Here is a 17,029-nt window from a genome sequence, read left to right as displayed (position 1 = left end):
ACGTGACAAAGAAGTTTCTGAGAATGCTTCTGTCTAGTTTGTAGACGAAGATATTTCCTTTTCCAGCATAAGCCTCAAAGAGCTCCAAATAGCCACTTGCGGATTCTACAAAAACAGTGTTTCAAAACTGGTCTATCGAAAGGAAGGTTCCACTCTGCGAGTTGAATGCACTCATCACAAGGAAGTTTCTGAGAACGCTTCCATCTAGTTTTTAAGCAATGATAATTCCTTTGGCGGCAGAGGCCTCAAAGCGCTCCAAATATCCACTTGCAGATTCTACAAAAAGAGTGTTTCAAAACTGCTCTATCAAAGGGAATGTTCAACTCTGTGAGTTGAATGCACAAAGCACAGGGAACTTTCTGAGAATGCTTTTGTCTCGTTTCTACGTGAAGGTATTTCCTTTTCCAGCATAGGCCTCAAATCACTCCATCCATCCACTTGAAGATTCTACGAAAAGAGTGTTTCAAAACTTCTGTATCAAAAGAAAGGTTCAACTCTGTGAGTTCAATGCACACGTCACAAAGAAGTTTCTGAGTATGCTTCTGTCTAGTTTTTAGGTGAAGGTATTAACTTTTCCAGCATAGCCCTCAAAGCGCTCCAAATATCCACTTGCAGATTCTACAAAAAGAGTGTTTCGAAACTGCTCTTTCAAAAGGAAGCTTCAAGTCTGTGAGTTGAATGCACTCATCACAAAGACGTTTCTGAGAATTCATCTGTCTAGTTTCCATGTGAAGATATTTCCGTTTCCTGCATAGGCCTCAAATCGCGCCAAATATTCACTTGCAGATTCTACAAAAAGGGTGTTTCAAAACTTCTCTATCAATTGGTAGGTTCAACTCTGTGAGTTCAACGCACTCATCACAAAGAAGTTTCTGAGAATGCGTCTGTCTACTTTTGATGTGAAGATATGTCGTTTTTCCAACATAGGCCTCAAAGCGCTCCAAATAAACACTTGCAGATTCTACAAAAGGAGTGTTTCTAAACTGTTCTATCAAAAGAAACGTTCGAGTCTGTGAGCTGAATGCACTCATCACAAAGAAGTTTCAGAGAATGCTTCTGTCGAGTTTTTATGTGATGAGATTTCGTTTTCCAGCCTTGGCCTCAAAGCGCTCCAAATATCCACTTGCAGATGCTGCTTAAAGAGTGTTTCAAAACTGCTCTGTCAAAAGGAAGCTTCAACTCTGTGAGTTGAATGCACTCATCACAAAGGAGTTTCTGAGAATGCTTCCGTCTAGTTTTTAGGTGAAGATATTTCATTTCCAGCATAGGCCTCAAATCGCTCCAAATATCCACTTGCAGATTCTTCAGAAAGAGTGTTTCAAAACTGCTCTTTCCAAAGGAAGGTTCAAGTGTGTGATTTGAATGCACTCATCACAAAGGAGTTTCTGAGAATGCTTCTGTCTAGGTTTTATGTGAAGATATTTCCTTTTCCAGCAAAGGCCTCACATCGCTCCAAACATCCTCTAGCAAATTCTACAAAAACAGTGTTTTAAAACTGCGCTCTCAAAAGCAACATTGCACTCTGTGAGTTGAATGCGTAAAGCCCATTGAAGTTTCTGAGAATGCTTCCGTCTAGTTTTTACGTGAAGAGATTTCCTTTTCCAGTGTTGGCCTCTTAGCTCTCCGAACATCCACTTGCAGATTCTACTAAAAGAGTGGTTCAAAACTGCTATATCAAAAGGAAGCTTCAACTCTGTGGCTTGAATGCGCACATCACTAAGAAGTTTCTGAGAATGCTTCTGTCTAGTTTTGATGGGAAGATATTTCCTTTCCCAGGATAGGCCTCCAAACCTTCCAAATATCGACTTGCAGATTCTACCACAAGAGTGTTTCAAAACTGTTCTATCAAAAGGAAGGTTCAACTCTGTGAGTGGAATGCAGAGAGCACAGGGAAGTCTCTGAGAATTCTTCTGTCTAGATTCCAAGTGAAGATATTTGCTTTTACAGTGTAGCACTCAAAGCACTCCAAATATCCACTCGCAGGTACTACAGACAGAGTGTTTCAAAACTGCTCTATCTAAAGGAAGGTTGAACTCGGTGAGTTGAATGCGCACATCAGAAAAACTTTCTGGGAATACTTCTGTCTAGGTTTTATGTGAAGAGATTTCCTTTTCCAGCATAGGCCTCAAAGCGCTCCAAATAGCCACTTGCAGATTCCACAAAAAGAGTGTTTCAAAACTGTTCTATCAAGAGGAAGGTTCAACTCTGTGAGTAGAATGCAGTCATCACAAAGAAGTTTCTGAGAATGGATGTATCTTGTTTTCATCTGAATGTATTTCCTTATCCACTAGATGCCGCCATCGCACCAAATAAGCACTTTCACTTTCCACCGAAAGGGTGTTGCAAAACTGCTCTATGTAAAGGAATGTTCAACTCTGTGAGTTCAATCCCCACGTGACAAAGAAGTTTCTGAGAATGCTTCTGTCTAGTTTGTAGACGAAGATATTTCCTTTTCCAGCATAAGCCTCAAAGAGCTCCAAATAGCCACTTGCGGATTCTACAAAAACAGTGTTTCAAAACTGGTCTATCGAAAGGAAGGTTCCACTCTGCGAGTTGAATGCACTCATCACAAGGAAGTTTCTGAGAACGCTTCCATCTAGTTTTTATGCAATGATAATTCCTTTGGCGGCAGAGGCCTCAAAGCGCTCCAAATATCCACTTGCAGATTCTACAAAAAGAGTGTTTCAAAACTGCTCTATCAAAGGGAATGTTCAACTCTGTGAGTTGAATGCACAAAGCACAGGGAACTTTCTGAGAATGCTTTTGTCTCGTTTCTACGTGAAGGTATTTCCTTTTCCAGCATAGGCCTCAAATCACTCCATCCATCCACTTGAAGATTCTACGAAAAGAGTGTTTCAAAACTTCTGTATCAAAAGAAAGGTTCAACTCTGTGAGTTCAATGCACACGTCACAAAGAAGTTTCTGAGTATGCTTCTGTCTAGTTTTTAGGTGAAGGTATTAACTTTTCCAGCATAGCCCTCAAAGCGCTCCAAATATCCACTTGCAGATTCTACAAAAAGAGTGTTTCGAAACTGCTCTTTCAAAAGGAAGCTTCAAGTCTGTGAGTTGAATGCACTCATCACAAAGACGTTTCTGAGAATTCATCTGTCTAGTTTTCATGTGAAGATATTTCCGTTTCCTGCATAGGCCTCAAATCGCGCCAAATATTCACTTGCAGATTCTACAAAAAGGGTGTTTCAAAACTTCTCTATCAATAGGTAGGTTCAACTCTGTGAGTTCAACGCACTCATCACAAAGAAGTTTCTGAGAATGCGTCTGTCTACTTTTGATGTGAAGATATGTCCTTTTCCAACATAGGCCTCAAAGCGCTCCAAATAAACACTTGCAGATTCTACAAAAGGAGTGTTTCTAAACTGTTCTATCAAAAGAAACGTTCGAGTCTGTGAGTTGAATGCACTCATCACAAAGAAGTTTCAGAGAATGCTTCTGTCGAGTTTTTATGTGATGAGATTTCGTTTTCCAGCCTTGGCCTCAAAGCGCTCCAAATATCCACTTGCAGATGCTGCTTAAAGAGTGTTTCAAAACTGCTCTGTCAAAAGGAAGCTTCAACTCTGTGAGTTGAATGCACTCATCACAAAGGAGTTTCTGAGAATGCTTCCGTCTAGTTTTTAGGTGAAGATATTTCATTTCCAGCATAGGCCTCAAATCGCTCCAAATATCCACTTGCAGATTCTTCAGAAAGAGTGTTTCAAAACTGCTCTTTCCAAAGGAAGGTTCAAGTGTGTGATTTGAATGCACTCATCACAAAGGAGTTTCTGAGAATGCTTCTGTCTAGGTTTTATGTGAAGATATTTCCTTTTCCAGCAAAGGCCTCACATCGCTCCAAACATCCTCTAGCAAATTCTACAAAAACAGTGTTTTAAAACTGCGCTCTCAAAAGCAACATTGCACTCTGTGAGTTGAATGCGTAAAGCCCATTGAAGTTTCTGAGAATGCTTCCGTCTAGTTTTTACGTGAAGAGATTTCCTTTTCCAGTGTTGGCCTCTTAGCTCTCCGAACATCCACTTGCAGATTCTACTAAAAGAGTGGTTCAAAACTGCTATATCAAAAGGAAGCTTCAACTCTGTGGCTTGAATGCGCACATCACTAAGAAGTTTCTGAGAATGCTTCTGTCTAGTTTTGATGGGAAGATACTTCCTTTCCCAGGATAGGCCTCCAAACCTTCCAAATATCGACTTGCAGATTCTACCACAAGAGTGTTTCAAAACTGTTCTATCAAAAGGAAGGTTCAACTCTGTGAGTGGAATGCAGAGAGCACAGGGAAGTCTCTGAGAATTCTTCTGTCTAGATTCCAAGTGAAGATATTTGCTTTTACAGTGTAGCACTCAAAGCACTCCAAATATCCACTCGCAGGTACTACAGACAGAGTGTTTCAAAACTGCTCTATCTAAAGGAAGGTTCAACTCGGTGAGTTGAATGCGCACATCAGAAAAACTTTCTGGGAATACTTCTGTCTAGGTTTTATGTGAAGAGATTTCCTTTTCCAGCATAGGCCTCAAAGCGCTCCAAATAGCCACTTGCAGATTCCACAAAAAGAGTGTTTCAAAACTGTTCTATCAAGAGGAAGGTTCAACTCTGTGAGTAGAATGCAGTCATCACAAAGAAGTTTCTGAGAATGGATGTATCTTGTTTTCATCTGAATGTATTTCCTTATCCACTAGATGCCGCCATCGCACCAAATAAGCACTTTCACTTTCCACCGAAAGGGTGTTGCAAAACTGCTCTATGTAAAGGAATGTTCAACTCTGTGAGTTCAATCCCCACGTGACAAAGAAGTTTCTGAGAATGCTTCTGTCTAGTTTGTAGACGAAGATATTTCCTTTTCCAGCATAAGCCTCAAAGAGCTCCAAATAGCCACTTGCGGATTCTACAAAAACAGTGTTTCAAAACTGGTCTATCGAAAGGAAGGTTCCACTCTGCGAGTTGAATGCACTCATCACAAGGAAGTTTCTGAGAACGCTTCCATCTAGTTTTTAAGCAATGATAATTCCTTTGGCGGCAGAGGCCTCAAAGCGCTCCAAATATCCACTTGCAGATTCTACAAAAAGAGTGTTTCAAAACTGCTCTATCAAAGGGAATGTTCAACTCTGTGAGTTGAATGCACAAAGCACAGGGAACTTTCTGAGAATGCTTTTGTCTCGTTTCTACGTGAAGGTATTTCCTTTTCCAGCATAGGCCTCAAATCACTCCATCCATCCACTTGAAGATTCTACGAAAAGAGTGTTTCAAAACTTCTGTATCAAAAGAAAGGTTCAACTCTGTGAGTTCAATGCACACGTCACAAAGAAGTTTCTGAGTATGCTTCTGTCTAGTTTTTAGGTGAAGGTATTAACTTTTCCAGCATAGCCCTCAAAGCGCTCCAAATATCCACTTGCAGATTCTACAAAAAGAGTGTTTCGAAACTGCTCTTTCAAAAGGAAGCTTCAAGTCTGTGAGTTGAATGCACTCATCACAAAGACGTTTCTGAGAATTCATCTGTCTAGTTTCCATGTGAAGATATTTCCGTTTCCTGCATAGGCCTCAAATCGCGCCAAATATTCACTTGCAGATTCTACAAAAAGGGTGTTTCAAAACTTCTCTATCAATTGGTAGGTTCAACTCTGTGAGTTCAACGCACTCATCACAAAGAAGTTTCTGAGAATGCGTCTGTCTACTTTTGATGTGAAGATATGTCGTTTTTCCAACATAGGCCTCAAAGCGCTCCAAATAAACACTTGCAGATTCTACAAAAGGAGTGTTTCTAAACTGTTCTATCAAAAGAAACGTTCGAGTCTGTGAGCTGAATGCACTCATCACAAAGAAGTTTCAGAGAATGCTTCTGTCGAGTTTTTATGTGATGAGATTTCGTTTTCCAGCCTTGGCCTCAAAGCGCTCCAAATATCCACTTGCAGATGCTGCTTAAAGAGTGTTTCAAAACTGCTCTGTCAAAAGGAAGCTTCAACTCTGTGAGTTGAATGCACTCATCACAAAGGAGTTTCTGAGAATGCTTCCGTCTAGTTTTTAGGTGAAGATATTTCATTTCCAGCATAGGCCTCAAATCGCTCCAAATATCCACTTGCAGATTCTTCAGAAAGAGTGTTTCAAAACTGCTCTTTCCAAAGGAAGGTTCAAGTGTGTGATTTGAATGCACTCATCACAAAGGAGTTTCTGAGAATGCTTCTGTCTAGGTTTTATGTGAAGATATTTCCTTTTCCAGCAAAGGCCTCACATCGCTCCAAACATCCTCTAGCAAATTCTACAAAAACAGTGTTTTAAAACTGCGCTCTCAAAAGCAACATTGCACTCTGTGAGTTGAATGCGTAAAGCCCATTGAAGTTTCTGAGAATGCTTCCGTCTAGTTTTTACGTGAAGAGATTTCCTTTTCCAGTGTTGGCCTCTTAGCTCTCCGAACATCCACTTGCAGATTCTACTAAAAGAGTGGTTCAAAACTGCTATATCAAAAGGAAGCTTCAACTCTGTGGCTTGAATGCGCACATCACTAAGAAGTTTCTGAGAATGCTTCTGTCTAGTTTTGATGGGAAGATATTTCCTTTCCCAGGATAGGCCTCCAAACCTTCCAAATATCGACTTGCAGATTCTACCGCAAGAGTGTTTCAAAACTGTTCTATCAAAAGGAAGGTTCAACTCTGTGAGTGGAATGCAGAGAGCACAGGGAAGTCTCTGAGAATTCTTCTGTCTAGATTCCAAGTGAAGATATTTGCTTTTACAGTGTAGCACTCAAAGCACTCCAAATATCCACTCGCAGGTACTACAGACAGAGTGTTTCAAAACTGCTCTATCTAAAGGAAGGTTCAACTCGGTGAGTTGAATGCGCACATCAGAAAAACTTTCTGGGAATACTTCTGTCTAGGTTTTATGTGAAGAGATTTCCTTTTCCAGCATAGGCCTCAAAGCGCTCCAAATAGCCACTTGCAGATTCCACAAAAAGAGTGTTTCAAAACTGTTCTATCAAGAGGAAGGTTCAACTCTGTGAGTAGAATGCAGTCATCACAAAGAAGTTTCTGAGAATGGATGTATCTTGTTTTCATCTGAATGTATTTCCTTATCCACTAGATGCCGCCATCGCACCAAATAAGCACTTTCACTTTCCACCGAAAGGGTGTTGCAAAACTGCTCTATGTAAAGGAATGTTCAACTCTGTGAGTTCAATCCCCACGTGACAAAGAAGTTTCTGAGAATGCTTCTGTCTAGTTTGTAGAGGAAGATATTTCCTTTTCCAGCATAAGCCTCAAAGAGCTCCAAATAGCCACTTGCGGATTCTACAAAAACAGTGTTTCAAAACTGGTCTATCGAAAGGAAGGTTCCACTCTGCGAGTTGAATGCACTCATCACAAGGAAGTTTCTGAGAACGCTTCCATCTAGTTTTTATGCAATGATAATTCCTTTGGCGGCAGAGGCCTCAAAGCGCTCCAAATATCCACTTGCAGATTCTACAAAAAGAGTGTTTCAAAACTGCTCTATCAAAGGGAATGTTCAACTCTGTGAGTTGAATGCACAAAGCACAGGGAACTTTCTGAGAATGCTTTTGTCTCGTTTCTACGTGAAGGTATTTCCTTTTCCAGCATAGGCCTCAAATCACTCCATCCATCCACTTGAAGATTCTACGAAAAGAGTGTTTCAAAACTTCTGTATCAAAAGAAAGGTTCAACTCTGTGAGTTCAATGCACACGTCACAAAGAAGTTTCTGAGTATGCTTCTGTCTAGTTTTTAGGTGAAGGTATTAACTTTTCCAGCATAGCCCTCAAAGCGCTCCAAATATCCACTTGCAGATTCTACAAAAAGAGTGTTTCGAAACTGCTCTTTCAAAAGGAAGCTTCAAGTCTGTGAGTTGAATGCACTCATCACAAAGACGTTTCTGAGAATTCATCTGTCTAGTTTTCATGTGAAGATATTTCCGTTTCCTGCATAGGCCTCAAATCGCGCCAAATATTCACTTGCAGATTCTACAAAAAGGGTGTTTCAAAACTTCTCTATCAATAGGTAGGTTCAACTCTGTGAGTTCAACGCACTCATCACAAAGAAGTTTCTGAGAATGCGTCTGTCTACTTTTGATGTGAAGATATGTCCTTTTCCAACATAGGCCTCAAAGCGCTCCAAATAAACACTTGCAGATTCTACAAAAGGAGTGTTTCTAAACTGTTCTATCAAAAGAAACGTTCGAGTCTGTGAGTTGAATGCACTCATCACAAAGAAGTTTCAGAGAATGCTTCTGTCGAGTTTTTATGTGATGAGATTTCGTTTTCCAGCCTTGGCCTCAAAGCGCTCCAAATATCCACTTGCAGATGCTGCTTAAAGAGTGTTTCAAAACTGCTCTGTCAAAAGGAAGCTTCAACTCTGTGAGTTGAATGCACTCATCACAAAGGAGTTTCTGAGAATGCTTCCGTCTAGTTTTTAGGTGAAGATATTTCATTTCCAGCATAGGCCTCAAATCGCTCCAAATATCCACTTGCAGATTCTTCAGAAAGAGTGTTTCAAAACTGCTCTTTCCAAAGGAAGGTTCAAGTGTGTGATTTGAATGCACTCATCACAAAGGAGTTTCTGAGAATGCTTCTGTCTAGGTTTTATGTGAAGATATTTCCTTTTCCAGCAAAGGCCTCACATCGCTCCAAACATCCTCTAGCAAATTCTACAAAAACAGTGTTTTAAAACTGCGCTCTCAAAAGCAACATTGCACTCTGTGAGTTGAATGCGTAAAGCCCATTGAAGTTTCTGAGAATGCTTCCGTCTAGTTTTTACGTGAAGAGATTTCCTTTTCCAGTGTTGGCCTCTTAGCTCTCCGAACATCCACTTGCAGATTCTACTAAAAGAGTGGTTCAAAACTGCTATATCAAAAGGAAGCTTCAACTCTGTGGCTTGAATGCGCACATCACTAAGAAGTTTCTGAGAATGCTTCTGTCTAGTTTTGATGGGAAGATATTTCCTTTCCCAGGATAGGCCTCCAAACCTTCCAAATATCGACTTGCAGATTCTACCACAAGAGTGTTTCAAAACTGTTCTATCAAAAGGAAGGTTCAACTCTGTGAGTGGAATGCAGAGAGCACAGGGAAGTCTCTGAGAATTCTTCTGTCTAGATTCCAAGTGAAGATATTTGCTTTTACAGTGTAGCACTCAAAGCACTCCAAATATCCACTCGCAGGTACTACAGACAGAGTGTTTCAAAACTGCTCTATCTAAAGGAAGGTTCAACTCGGTGAGTTGAATGCGCACATCAGAAAAACTTTCTGGGAATACTTCTGTCTAGGTTTTATGTGAAGAGATTTCCTTTTCCAGCATAGGCCTCAAAGCGCTCCAAATAGCCACTTGCAGATTCCACAAAAAGAGTGTTTCAAAACTGTTCTATCAAAAGGAAGGTTCAACTCTGTGAGTAGAATGCAGTCATCACAAAGAAGTTTCTGAGAATGGATGTATCTTGTTTTCATCTGAATGTATTTCCTTATCCACTAGATGCCGCCATCGCACCAAATAAGCACTTTCACTTTCCACCGAAAGGGTGTTGCAAAACTGCTCTATGTAAAGGAATGTTCAACTCTGTGAGTTCAATCCCCACATGACAAAGAAGTTTCTGAGAATGCTTCTGTCTAGTTTGTAGACGAAGATATTTCCTTTTCCAGCATAAGCCTCAAAGAGCTCCAAATAGCCACTTGCGGATTCTACAAAAACAGTGTTTCAAAACTGGTCTATCGAAAGGAAGGTTCCACTCTGCGAGTTGAATGCACTCATCACAAGGAAGTTTCTGAGAACGCTTCCGTCTAGTTTTTATGCAATGATAATTCCTTTGGCGGCAGAGGCCTCAAAGCGCTCCAAATATCCACTTGCAGATTCTACAAAAAGAGTGTTTCAAAACTGCTCTATCAGAGGGAATGTTCAACTCTGTGAGTTGAATGCACAAAGCACAGGGAACTTTCTGAGAATGCTTTTGTCTCGTTTCTACGTGAAGGTATTTCCTTTTCCAGCATAGGCCTCAAATCACTCCATCCATCCACTTGAAGATTCTACGAAAAGAGTGTTTCAAAACTTCTGTATCAAAAGAAAGGTTCAACTCTGTGAGTTCAATGCACACGTCACAAAGAAGTTTCTGAGTTTGCGTCTGTCTAGTTTTTAGGTGAAGGTATTAACTTTTCCAGCATAGCCCTCAAAGCGCTCCAAATATCCACTTGCAGATTCTACAAAAAGAGTGTTTCGAAACTGCTCTTTCAAAAGGAAGCTTCAAGTCTGTGAGTTGAATGCACTCATCACAAAGACGTTTCTGAGAATTCATCTGTCTAGTTTTCATGTGAAGATATTTCCGTTTCCTGCATAGGCCTCAAATCGCGCCAAATATTCACTTGCAGATTCTACAAAAAGGGTGTTTCAAAACTTCTCTATCAATAGGTAGGTTCAACTCTGTGAGTTCAACGCACTCATCACAAAGAAGTTTCTGAGAATGCGTCTGTCTACTTTTGATGTGAAGATATGTCCTTTTCCAACATAGGCCTCAAAGCGCTCCAAATAAACACTTGCAGATTCTACAAAAGGAGTGTTTCTAAACTGTTCTATCAAAAGAAACGTTCGAGTCTGTGAGTTGAATGCACTCATCACAAAGAAGTTTCAGAGAATGCTTCTGTCGAGTTTTTATGTGATGATATTTCGTTTTCCAGCCTTGGCCTCAAAGCGCTCCAAATATCCACTTGCAGATGCTGCTAAAAGAGTGTTTCAAAACTGCTCTATCAAAAGGAAGCTTCAACTCCGTGAGTTGAATGCACTCATCACAAAGGAGTTTCTGAGAATGCTTCCGTCTAGTTTTTAGGTGAAGATATTTCATTTCCAGCATAGGCCTCAAATCGCTCCAAATATCCACTTGCAGATTCTTCAGAAAGAGTGTTTCAAAACTGCTCTTTCCAAAGGAAGGTTCAAGTGTGTGATTTGAATGCACTCATCACAAAGGAGTTTCTGAGAATGCTTCTGTCTAGGTTTTATGTGAAGATATTTCCTTTTCCAGCAAAGGCCTCACATCGCTCCAAACATCCTCTAGCAAATTCTACAAAAACAGTGTTTTAAAACTGCGCTCTCAAAAGCAACATTGCACTCTGTGAGTTGAATGCGTGAAGCCCATTGAAGTTTCTGAGAATGCTTCCGTCTAGTTTTTACGTGAAGAGATTTCCTTTTCCAGTGTTGGCCTCTTAGCTCTCCGAACATCCACTTGCAGATTCTACTAAAAGAGTGGTTCAAAACTGCTATATCAAAAGGAAGCTTCAACTCTGTGACTTGAATGCGCACATCACTAAGAAGTTTCTGAGAATGCTTCTGTCTAGTTTTGATGGGAAGATATTTCCTTTCCCAGGATAGGCCTCCAAACCTTCCAAATATCGACTTGCAGATTCTACCACAAGAGTGTTTCAAAACTGTTCTATCAAAAGGAAGGTTCAATTCTGTGAGTGGAATGCAGAGAGCACAGGGAAGTCTCTGAGAATTCTTCTGTCTAGATTCCAAGTGAAGATATTTGCTTTTACAGTGTAGCACTCAAAGCACTCCAAATATCCACTCGCAGGTACTACAGACAGAGTGTTTCAAAACTGCTCTATCTAAAGGAAGGTTCAACTCGGTAAGTTGAATGCGCACATCAGAAAAACTTTCTGGGAATACTTCTGTCTAGGTTTTATGTGAAGAGATTTCCTTTTCCAGCATAGGCCTCAAAGCGCTCCAAATAGCCACTTGCAGATTCCACAAAAAGAGTGTTTCAAAACTGTTCTATCAAAAGGAAGGTTCAACTCTGTGAGTAGAATGCAGTCATCACAAAGAAGTTTCTGAGAATGGATGTATCTTGTTTTCATCTGAATGTATTTCCTTATCCACTAGATGCCGCCATCGCACCAAATAAGCACTTTCACTTTCCACCGAAAGGGTGTTGCAAAACTGCTCTATGTAAAGGAATGTTCATCTCTGTGAGTTCAATCCCCACATGACAAAGAAGTTTCTGAGAATGCTTCTGTCTAGTTTGTAGACGAAGATATTTCCTTTTCCAGCATAAGCCTCAAAGAGCTCCAAATAGCCACTTGCGGATTCTACAAAAACAGTGTTTCAAAACTGGTCTATCGAAAGGAAGGTTCCACTCTGCGAGTTGAATGCACTCATCACAAGGAAGTTTCTGAGAACGCTTCCGTCTAGTTTTTATGCAATGATAATTCCTTTGGCGGCAGAGGCCTCAAAGCGCTCCAAATATCCACTTGCAGATTCTACAAAAAGAGTGTTTCAAAACTGCTCTATCAGAGGGAATGTTCAACTCTGTGAGTTGAATGCACAAAGCACAGGGAACTTTCTGAGAATGCTTTTGTCTCGTTTCTACGTGAAGGTATTTCCTTTTCCAGCATAGGCCTCAAATCACTCCATCCATCCACTTGAAGATTCTACGAAAAGAGTGTTTCAAAACTTCTGTATCAAAAGAAAGGTTCAACTCTGTGAGTTCAATGCACACGTCACAAAGAAGTTTCTGAGTTTGCGTCTGTCTAGTTTTTAGGCGAAGGTATTAACTTTTCCAGCATAGCCCTCAAAGCGCTCCAAATATCCACTTGCAGATTCTACAAAAAGAGTGTTTCGAAACTGCTCTTTCAAAAGGAAGCTTCAAGTCTGTGAGTTGAATGCACTCATCACAAAGACGTTTCTGAGAATTCATCTGTCTAGTTTTCATGTGAAGATATTTCCGTTTCCTGCATAGGCCTCAAATCGCGCCAAATATTCACTTGCAGATTCTACAAAAAGGGTGTTTCAAAACTTCTCTATCAATAGGTAGGTTCAACTCTGTGAGTTCAACGCACACATCACAAAGAAGTTTCTGAGAATGCGTCTGTCTACTTTTGATGTGAAGATATGTCCTTTTCCAACATAGGCCTCAAAGCGCTCCAAATAAACACTTGCAGATTCTACAAAAGGAGTGTTTCTAAACTGTTCTATCAAAAGAAACGTTCGAGTCTGTGAGTTGAATGCACTCATCACAAAGAAGTTTCAGAGAATGCTTCTGTCGAGTTTTTATGTGATGATATTTCGTTTTCCAGCCTTGGCCTCAAAGCGCTCCAAATATCCACTTGCAGATGCTGCTAAAAGAGTGTTTCAAAACTGCTCTATCAAAAGGAAGCTTCAACTCTGTGAGTTGAATGCACTCATCACAAAGGAGTTTCTGAGAATGCTTCCGTCTAGTTTTTAGGTGAAGATATTTCATTTCCAGCATAGGCCTCAAATCGCTCCAAATATCCACTTGCAGATTCTTCAGAAAGAGTGTTTCAAAACTGCTCTTTCCAAAGGAAGGTTCAAGTGTGTGATTTGAATGCACTCATCACAAAGGAGTTTCTGAGAATGCTTCTGTCTAGGTTTTATGTGAAGATATTTCCTTTTCCAGCAAAGGCCTCACATCGCTCCAAACATCCTCTAGCAAATTCTACAAAAACAGTGTTTTAAAACTGCGCTCTCAAAAGCAACATTGCACTCTGTGAGTTGAATGCGTGAAGCCCATTGAAGTTTCTGAGAATGCTTCCGTCTAGTTTTTACGTGAAGAGATTTCCTTTTCCAGTGTTGGCCTCTTAGCTCTCCGAACATCCACTTGCAGATTCTACTAAAAGAGTGGTTCAAAACTGCTATATCAAAAGGAAGCTTCAACTCTGTGACTTGAATGCGCACATCACTAAGAAGTTTCTGAGAATGCTTCTGTCTAGTTTTGATGGGAAGATATTTCCTTTCCCAGGATACTCCTCCAAACCTTCCAAATATCGACTTGCAGATTCTACCACAAGAGTGTTTCAAAACTGTTCTATCAAAAGGAAGGTTCAATTCTGTGAGTGGAATGCAGAGAGCACAGGGAAGTCTCTGAGAATTCTTCTGTCTAGATTCCAAGTGAAGATATTTGCTTTTACAGTGTAGCACTCAAAGCACTCCAAATATCCTCTCGCAGGTACTACAGACAGAGTGTTTCAAAACTGCTCTATCTAAAGGAAGGTTCAACTCGGTGAGTTGAATGCGCACATCAGAAAAACTTTCTGGGAATACTTCTGTCTAGGTTTTATGTGAAGAGATTTCCTTTTCCAGCATAGGCCTCAAAGCGCTCCAAATAGCCACTTGCAGATTCCACAAAAAGAGTGTTTCAAAACTGTTCTATCAAGAGGAAGGTTCAACTCTGTGAGTAGAATGCAGTCATCACAAAGAAGTTTCTGAGAATGGATGTATCTTGTTTTCATCTGAATGTATTTCCTTATCCACTAGATGCCGCCATCGCACCAAATAAGCACTTTCACTTTCCACCGAAAGGGTGTTGCAAAACTGCTCTATGTAAAGGAATGTTCAACTCTGTGAGTTCAATCCCCACGTGACAAAGAAGTTTCTGAGAATGCTTCTGTCTAGTTTGTAGACGAAGATATTTCCTTTTCCAGCATAAGCCTCAAAGAGCTCCAAATAGCCACTTGCGGATTCTACAAAAACAGTGTTTCAAAACTGGTCTATCGAAAGGAAGGTTCCACTCTGCGAGTTGAATGCACTCATCACAAGGAAGTTTCTGAGAACGCTTCCATCTAGTTTTTAAGCAATGATAATTCCTTTGGCGGCAGAGGCCTCAAAGCGCTCCAAATATCCACTTGCAGATTCTACAAAAAGAGTGTTTCAAAACTGCTCTATCAAAGGGAATGTTCAACTCTGTGAGTTGAATGCACAAAGCACAGGGAACTTTCTGAGAATGCTTTTGTCTCGTTTCTACGTGAAGGTATTTCCTTTTCCAGCATAGGCCTCAAATCACTCCATCCATCCACTTGAAGATTCTACGAAAAGAGTGTTTCAAAACTTCTGTATCAAAAGAAAGGTTCAACTCTGTGAGTTCAATGCACACGTCACAAAGAAGTTTCTGAGTATGCTTCTGTCTAGTTTTTAGGTGAAGGTATTAACTTTTCCAGCATAGCCCTCAAAGTGCTCCAAATATCCACTTGCAGATTCTACAAAAAGAGTGTTTCGAAACTGCTCTTTCAAAAGGAAGCTTCAAGTCTGTGAGTTGAATGCACTCATCACAAAGACGTTTCTGAGAATTCATCTGTCTAGTTTTCATGTGAAGATATTTCCGTTTCCTGCATAGGCCTCAAATCGCGCCAAATATTCACTTGCAGATTCTACAAAAAGGGTGTTTCAAAACTTCTCTATCAATAGGTAGGTTCAACTCTGTGAGTTCAATGCACTCATCACAAAGAAGTTTCTGAGAATGCGTCTGTCTACTTTTGATGTGAAGATATGTCCTTTTCCAACATAGGCCTCAAAGCGCTCCAAATAAACACTTGCAGATTCTACAAAAGGAGTGTTTCTAAACTGTTCTATCAAAAGAAACGTTCGAGTCTGTGAGTTGAATGCACTCATCACAAAGAAGTTTCAGAGAATGCTTCTGTCGAGTTTTTATGTGATGATATTTCGTTTTCCAGCCTTGGCCTCAAAGCGCTCCAAATATCCACTTGCAGATGCTGCTTAAAGAGTGTTTCAAAACTGCTCTGTCAAAAGGAAGCTTCAACTCTGTGAGTTGAATGCACTCATCACAAAGGAGTTTCTGAGAATGCTTCCGTCTAGTTTTTAGGTGAAGATATTTCATTTCCAGCATAGGCCTCAAATCGCTCCAAATATCCACTTGCAGATTCTTCAGAAAGAGTGTTTCAAAACTGCTCTTTCCAAAGGAAGGTTCAAGTGTGTGATTTGAATGCACTCATCACAAAGGAGTTTCTGAGAATGCTTCTGTCTAGGTTTTATGTGAAGATATTTCCTTTTCCAGCAAAGGCCTCACATCGCTCCAAACATCCTCTAGCAAATTCTACAAAAACAGTGTTTAAAAACTGCGCTCTCAAAAGCAACATTGCACTCTGTGAGTTGAATGCGTAAAGCCCATTGAAGTTTCTGAGAATGCTTCCGTCTAGTTTTTACGTGAAGAGATTTCCTTTTCCAGTGTTGGCCTCTTAGCTCTCCGAACATCCACTTGCAGATTCTACTAAAAGAGTGGTTCAAAACTGCTATATCAAAAGGAAGCTTCAACTCTGTGGCTTGAATGCGCACATCACTGAGAAGTTTCTGAGAATGCTTCTGTCTAGTTTTGATGGGAAGATATTTCCTTTCCCAGGATAGGCCTCCAAACCTTCCAAATATCGACTTGCAGATTCTACCGCAAGAGTGTTTCAAAACTGTTCTATCAAAAGAAAGGTTCAACTCTGTGAGTGGAATGCAGAGAGCACAGGGAAGTCTCTGAGAATTCTTCTGTCTAGATTCCAAGTGAAGATATTTGCTTTTACAGTGTAGCACTCAAAGCACTCCAAATATCCACTCGCAGGTACTACAGACAGAGTGTTTCAAAACTGCTCTATCTAAAGGAAGTTTCAACTCGGTGAGTTGAATGCGCACATCAGAAAAACTTTCTGGGAATACTTCTGTCTAGGTTTTATGTGAAGAGATTTCCTTTTCCAGCAGAGGCCTCAAAGCGCTCCAAATAGCCACTTGCAGATTCCACAAAAAGAGTGTTTCAAAACTGTTCTATCAAGAGGAAGGTTCAACTCTGTGAGTAGAATGCAGTCATCACAAAGAAGTTTCTGAGAATGGATGTATCTTGTTTTCATCTGAATGTATTTCCTTATCCACTAGATGCCGCCATCGCACCAAATAAGCACTTTCACTTTCCACCGAAAGGGTGTTGCAAAACTGCTCTATGTAAAGGAATGTTCAACTCTGTGAGTTCAATCCCCACATGACAAAGAAGTTTCTGAGAATGCTTCTGTCTAGTTTGTAGACGAAGATATTTCCTTTTCCAGCATAAGCCTCAAAGAGCTCCAAATAGCCACTTGCGGATTCTACAAAAACAGTGTTTCAAAACTGGTCTATCGAAAGGAAGGTTCCACTCTGCGAGTTGAATGCACTCATCACAAGGAAGTTTCTGAGAACGCTTCCATCTAGTTTTTAAGCAATGATAATTCCTTTGGCGGCAGAGGCCTCAAAGCGCTCCAAATATCCACTTGCAGATTCTACAAAAAGAGTG

The sequence above is a fragment of the Pongo abelii genome, chromosome 4, assembly GCF_028885655.2.
Source record: "Pongo abelii isolate AG06213 chromosome 4, NHGRI_mPonAbe1-v2.0_pri, whole genome shotgun sequence".
In the NCBI taxonomy this organism is placed as follows: domain Eukaryota; kingdom Metazoa; phylum Chordata; class Mammalia; order Primates; family Hominidae; genus Pongo; species Pongo abelii.
The sequence above is the reverse complement of the archived record's forward strand: the minus strand, read 5'-3'. Positions refer to the sequence as shown.